General features: G+C 34.6%; 1 long non-coding RNA gene across 1 annotated transcript in view; it reads right to left on the reverse strand.

Moving 5' to 3' along the window:
• Nucleotides 1-5,378, reverse strand: part of LOC138350924 (uncharacterized) — a 6,139-nt gene extending 761 nt beyond the window's left edge. The window contains exons 1-2 of the long non-coding RNA XR_011222295.1: nt 5,257-5,378; nt 2,918-3,024 (exon numbers count right to left, since the gene is read on the reverse strand). This is a non-coding gene — a long non-coding RNA (uncharacterized lncRNA). The remainder of the gene's footprint in view (nt 1-2,917; nt 3,025-5,256) is intronic.
• Nucleotides 5,379-7,278: the final 1,900 nt, after the last annotated feature.

Here is a 7,278-nt window from a genome sequence, read left to right on the forward strand (position 1 = left end):
ATCAACCGTTATTAGTATAATAGATCTCGTAATAATTTTGCAAAAATAATGGCATTTACTATTTTTAAAAGATTATTAGCAAATTTACAGAAAATGGTGCATTCGGAGACAAAACCAATTTTTCACTTTTGACAATTGAGCACCTGCTACATCCAGATTCTAGGGAGGAAAGGAAGGACGATCTTACTGGATCCCATAGCCTCTCCGAGGCACAAACCAGGCTTTACACAACACCCCCCCCCTGCACCCGAGCTTTTTAAAATAGTAAATGCCACTATTTTTGCAAAATTATTACGAGATCTATTATTCTAGAGAATAAATGCATATAAATGCATATATGCATATAAATACAAAAGTAAATCAAATCTTATCCTTGTATAAATATACAAGCTGATGTGAGATCCCTGTCTACAGGTGGACTGGAACTATTATCCAGTAGGCAGTCTACTGTATTTATCAAACCGTTATTAAGTATAATAGATCTCGTAATAATTTTGCAAAAATAATGGCATATTACTATTTTTAAAAAGATTATTAGCAAATTTACAGAATGGTGCATTCGACAGACAAAACCAATTTTGTCACTTTTGACAATTGAGCACCTGCTACACTCCAGATTCTAGGGAGGAAAGGAAGGACGATCTTACTGGATCCCATAGCCTCTCCGAGCACAAACCAGGCTTTTACATACCCCCCCCCCTGCACCCGAGCTTTTAAAATAGTAAATGCTACTATTTTTGCAAAATTATTACGAGATCTATTATTCTAATAAGAGTTTGATAAAATACAAACCCTGGGGCCATAGAACGGCTATTTAATCCCCTTGAACGGACCTGTGCATGGGCCACTGAGGCATCGAAAAAAAACAGACCGGCTTGGGAAAAAAGCAAAATTGCCGGTCTATGGCCCAGCTGGATGGCTGTGCATGAATGGCTAATGGCTAATGGCTGTTAGTTATGGAGCTAGGTTAGACTATGTATGTTTAAATCTCTGATTTAAACAGAGCCAGTGTTCAGTCAAATAACTGAATTTATCAAATCTTATCCTTGTATAATATACAAGCTGATGTGAGATCCCTGTCTACAGTGGACTGGAACTATTATCCAGTAGGCAGTGTACTGTATTTTATCAAACCGTTATTAGTATACATAGATCTCGTAATAACTTTTGCAAAAGTAATGGCATTACTATTTTTAAAAGATTATTAGCAAATTTACAGAAATGGTGCATTCGAAGACAAAACCAATTTTTCACTTTTGGACAATTGGCACCTGCTACATCCAGATTCTAGGGAGGAAAGGAAGGACGATCTTACTGGATCCCATAGCCTCTCCGAGGCACAAACCAGGCTTTTACATAACCCCCCCCCCCTGCACCCGAGCTTTTAATAGTAAATGCTACTATTTTTGCAAAATTATTACGAGATCTATTACTTCTAATAAGAGTTTGATAAAATACAAACCCTGGGGCCATAGAACGCTATTTAATCCCCTTGAACGGACCTGTGCATGGGCCACTGAGGCCATCGAAAAAAAACAGACCGGCTTGGGAAAAAAGCAAAATTGCCGGTCATATGGCCCAGCTGATGGCTGTGCATGAATGCTAATGGCTAATGGCTGTTAGTTATGGAGCTAGGTTAGACTATGTATGTTAAATCTCTGATTTAAACAGAGCCAGTGTTCAGTCAAATAACTGAATTTATCAATCTTATCCTTGTATAATATACAAGCTGATGTGAGATCCCTGTCTACAGGTGGACTGGAACTATTATCCAGTAGGCAGTCTACTGTATTTTATCAAACCGTTATTAGTATAATAGATCTCGTAATAATTTTGCAAAAATAATGGCATTTACTATTTTTAAAAGATTATTAGCAAATTTACAGAAATGGTGCATTCGGAAGACAAAACCAATTTTTCACTTTTGACAATTGAGCACCTGCTACATCCAGATTCTAGGGAGGAAAGGAAGGACGATCTTACTGGATCCCATAGCCTCTCCGAGGCACAAACCAGGCTTTTACATAACCCCCCCCCCCTGCACCCGAGCTTTTTAAAATAGTAAATGCTACTATTTTTGCAAAATTATTACGAGATCTATTATTCTAATAAGAGTTTGATAAAATACAAACCCTGGGGCCATAGAACGGCTATTTAATCCCCTTGAACGGACCTGTGCATGGGCCACTGAGGCATCGAAAAAAAAACAGACCGGCTTGGGAAAAAAAGCAAAATTGCCGGTCTATGGCCCAGCTGATGGCTGTGCATGAATGGCTAATGGCTAATGGCTGTTAGTTATGGAGCTAGGTTAGACTATGTATGTTTAAATCTCTGATTTAAACAGAGCCAGTGTTCAGTCAAATAACTGAATTTATCAAATCTTATCCTTGTATAATATACAAGCTGATGTGAGATCCCTGTCTACAGGTGGACTGGAACTATTATCCAGTAGGCAGTCTACTGTATTTTATCAAACCGTTATTAGTATAATAGATCTCGTAATAATTTTGCAAAAATAATGGCATTTACTATTTTAAAAGATTATTAGCAAATTTACACAAATGGTGCATTCGGAAGACAAAACCAATTTTTCACTTTTGACAATTGAGCACCTGCTACATCCAGATTCTAGGGAGGAAAGGAAGGACGATCTTACTGGATCCCATAGCCTCTCCGAGGCACAAACCAAGCTTTTACATAACCCCCCCCCCCCTGCACCCGAGCTTTTTTAAAATAGTAAATGCCATTATTTTTGCAAAATTATTACGAGATCTATTATACTAATAACGGTAAATAAATAATAAATAGTAAATAAATCAAAATCAGTTACATTATTTTATCTTATTCATAGCATAAATGTTCTCGAAGATTACTAAAAAGAAATTGAATTAGACTACAGCAAATTGGCAAACTTTACCTTGTATCTGTTTCCACCGAGTTTGTTTGGGGCGTTCTTCAACATATCAGCAATACTTGTCTCAACATCTCTTTCAGTTGCATTACTGTGGGTGTTGATACAGGCTTCTGGAAATTTATAAGAATTAATTAATATATATAATTATAATTCACTTTGCTATTCCCCATTCCACAGTCCTCTCGTCCTTCCCACTTCCCTGTCCCCACATCATCCCCACTATTCCCACTTCCCTGTCCCATCGTCCTCCTTACCATTTTCCCCTCCCCTGTCCTTCTTCCTCCCCCACCATCTCCCATTCACCTGTCCCTTTGTCCTCCCCAGCATTCCCCTGTCCCCACCATCCCCAACTCCCCAGTCCCCTCGTCCTCCCCACCATTACCCTCTCCTCTGTCCCCTCGTCTTCCCCACCATACCCCCCTCTCGTCCTCCCCACCATTCCAAACTACCTCATCCGATGCATTCTATAATGGTCTGATGCTTCCATCAGAAAATTGGGAACATCAAATGATCTGATATTCCCATCACTGAAAAATAAGAACAGCTAAAAAAATGAAATGAAAAAAATAAAAAAATAAACTATACTCATGAAATGAACAGTATGGTAAACAACACAGCTCAATTTCAATGCAATGTCACACAAAATTATTAAATCGAAATGAAAATAAATTGAAATCTATGAAAATTCAAATTATCAATACAATCGGAAATATTGAAATAATATCGCAACATAATATAGTGTGGGTTGCTCTTACGTGCAACAGACGGTGCTGTTTTTCAAAAAAGGCATGGTTTTACCTGTCACAAGTGTGGCATCTATACTTATACTCACGAAATGAACGGTATGGTAAACAACATAGCTCAATTGCAATGCAATGTCACAATAACATTTAATAACAATAATAACAATAACATTTAAATATACTTTAAGATATAATCTAGAAGAAAATAAGAACATTGAAACGGTTCATGAACTCGATTTCAATAAAGGACACTATGGGGAACTTTGAAAAACAGTTAATGAGTATAATTAGACAGACTTGTTGCTAGGCAGAGGAGTAAATAATGAGATATATGGCAAATTTTGCAAAATATACGGCACACAAACATTCATACCCAAACAAAGCAAAATGCTAGGTAAGAACAAAGCAGTTGGCCCGTAGGGGAAAGGAGATACCCACAAGACTGGAATACAAGTCATTAACAAGCACACAAGTACTACACTACACAACAACCGCACTACTACCAGAACTGGACGAATCACTACCAAAACAACACATTGCACATCACTACCAAAACAACACAACACAACACAAGCATTGGCAAAGAATTATAGACCAGTTGCACTAACATCCCACATAATAAAATTATTTGAGAGTGATCAGGAGTCAGATTACTAGTTTTATAGAGACCAATGACCTCCACAATCCAGGCCAACAAGGATTTAGAGCAGTTTCTATGATCGAGCCACTGAGATCTATAAAGAATTCTGATCAAGAAAGAGATCTAGGGGTGGTTTTAGATAGAAAACTATAACCTGAGGATCATATTAAGAACATTCTGCGAGGGGCCTATGCTACACTTTTTAACTTTAGAATTGCTTTTAAATACATAGGTCAAAAAGTTTTAAAAGTTTTAAAAGTTTTTTAAACCTCTCGTGTATCATGAGTGTGTTAAAGCATCAGATGGTGCATTCAGATGATGAATATTACCTAGTTCCTTCATCTGGGAAGAATGAACACATATTGGTGCATTCGGATGATAAAAACTAACTACTGTAGTTTAATTGATCAACAGACTGTATATCATATGCAGACTGTATGTGGATCTGCGGGCCACTCCAAACAACAGCCTGGTGGACCAAGCTCCACCAGGGCTAAAGCACAAAGTGATATAGATGTGATAGAGAAACTAGGTCAAATGGAGGAGTAGGTCTGTATATTAAACAGCACCTGACGTGCACAGAGCTACTAAACTATAGAGATATATGACCGAACCTAACCTATCTTTATAGGTTAGGTTAGGTAGCTGAAAATGTTAGGTTAGGTAGTCGAAAAAACATTAATTCAAGAAAACTTGGCTTATTAGGCAAATCGGGCCTTGCATAGTAGGCTGAGATGTGCGTTCTGGCTACTAGGTACGACACATATATATATATATATATATATATATATATATATATATATATATATATATATATATATATATATATATATATGTATATATATATATATATATATATATATATATATATATATATATATATATATATATATATATATATATATATATATATCGGACAATTAGTAAAAAAAAAAAAAAAAAAAATTAAATTATTTTACCTTGTACCTAGATCCACCAGGCCTGTTTGGTGCCTGTTTCAGTACTTCAGACATCTGGAAGGTCACATCCTCCTCCTCAACTTGTGGATGTGCGTTGATAGATGATTCTGTAAAATTAAGTTATTTATATAATAATAAATTCAGTATAACAATAATATTCTGTAAAATTAAAAGTAATTTATACATCAATCAGATAAAACTCTCCAGAGATGGTGATACACAACATATAAAGGACAAGTTTCAGAACAAAATATGCATTTAGGAATAAGGTTTTGTACATGTAGGTAGCACATGAGAAAATAAGTGGAAGGTGATCAAGTTTATATTAACATGTTAATGACTTTGTTAAGGCTTTGCAAGAATGAAAAAATATTAATAATATAATATCACCTACCAATTAATTGTACATCATTTATAAGTCAATTATTTGCATTATTATTATTCAATACTAATGATATAAAAATGCATTTTGTAATCTACTATTTATGCAAGTATTAAGCACAGGATCATGAAATAAACTGCAAAATACTGTAATGGATAAACCAATTAATTTTACATTTTCCTATAGCTAAGTCAGTCAGTTCTATTAGCAGCAGAGAACAATTATGCCCAACCTCTATTAAATGAAACAATCTTAAGAGCAAGTGATAGAAATATAATCATTTATGCTTGGGATTATGGAATGGTTCCAAATATGAAAAATATCAAGTTTTTTGGTTAAAATTTTTTAACTTAAAATTTACATTTTTAAGTGAATTTTAAACTTTAAAAAAATTATTTAATTTTTTGGTTACTTACTTAAAATAACATTATATAGTTCTTGTTTTTGTAGAAATGCCAATTTCTTCTTTTGCCCTTCCAGACTGTATAGTGACCACAGGCCGTTTGTTCATATCTTCATTATTCTTCGAACTGTGGTTGCACAATCAGACCCACGTACACTGGTTAAAAGCATCACCTAAAAGCAACAACAAAAATGTAGTACACTGACGAATTTTGAATATATATATATATATATATATATATATATATATATATATATATATATATATATATATATATATATATATATATATATATATATATATATATATATATATATATATATATTAGTTGATTTTATACCCGCATTAGGTCAGGTGATAATACAATGAAGGTGATAATAAAGCCATTCACAACTGCAGGCCTAATAAAAAAAGGAGGTGGCATAGCAATATCTTACAAAGATACCTTCATCTGCAATAGTCTCATTAGTAATAGAGACGACTATTGTGAATATACCTTTGCCAAGTTCTCCAGTAAATCCCTTAAATCCTCCTTGACTATAAGTGCCATCTATAGATTTCCCAATACCGACATAGCTTCATTCTCAGATAACGTAAGGAATCTTATCATAAATAACAATCTCAACAAAAATCAAACCAACGTAGTGGTTTGTAATGGTGAACAAAACATGCAGATACTTATATATAACCTGTGAATAGAGTGTAATAACACCAAAACTATTTGTTTATTGTTTTATGACCATAATAATTGAATCACTAATATGATTCACTAATATATAATCCTAATAATAATCACTAATATATAATCCATTGAGCATGCTGCATCTCTTTCAGTCTCTTTGCAATTTGAACAAGAGGGTTTTTAATTGATCGAACCATATTCTTAAAGTAAAGTAAATGAGATGTATTCCATATTTTGCAAAATATACGATGAAGGCACACAAACATTCATACCAAAACTGAAGGGCAGGATTTATGAGGAGACATTAGAGGCATTAAATATTCCAAACTAGAAGACAGAAGGAACAGAGTAGATATGATCACTACGTACAAAACAGTAACAGGAATTGATAAACTTGATAGGGAAGATTTCCCGAGACCTGGAATTTCAAGAACAAGAGGTTATAGATTTAAACGAACTAAACAAAGATGCCGAAGAAATGTAAGACAATTCACTTTTGCAAACAGAATGGTAAACGGTTGGAACATGTTAGGTGAGAAGGTGGTGGAGGCCAAA

The sequence above is a fragment of the Procambarus clarkii genome, chromosome 48 (genome assembly GCF_040958095.1).
Source record: "Procambarus clarkii isolate CNS0578487 chromosome 48, FALCON_Pclarkii_2.0, whole genome shotgun sequence".
Lineage (NCBI taxonomy): Eukaryota > Metazoa > Arthropoda > Malacostraca > Decapoda > Cambaridae > Procambarus > Procambarus clarkii.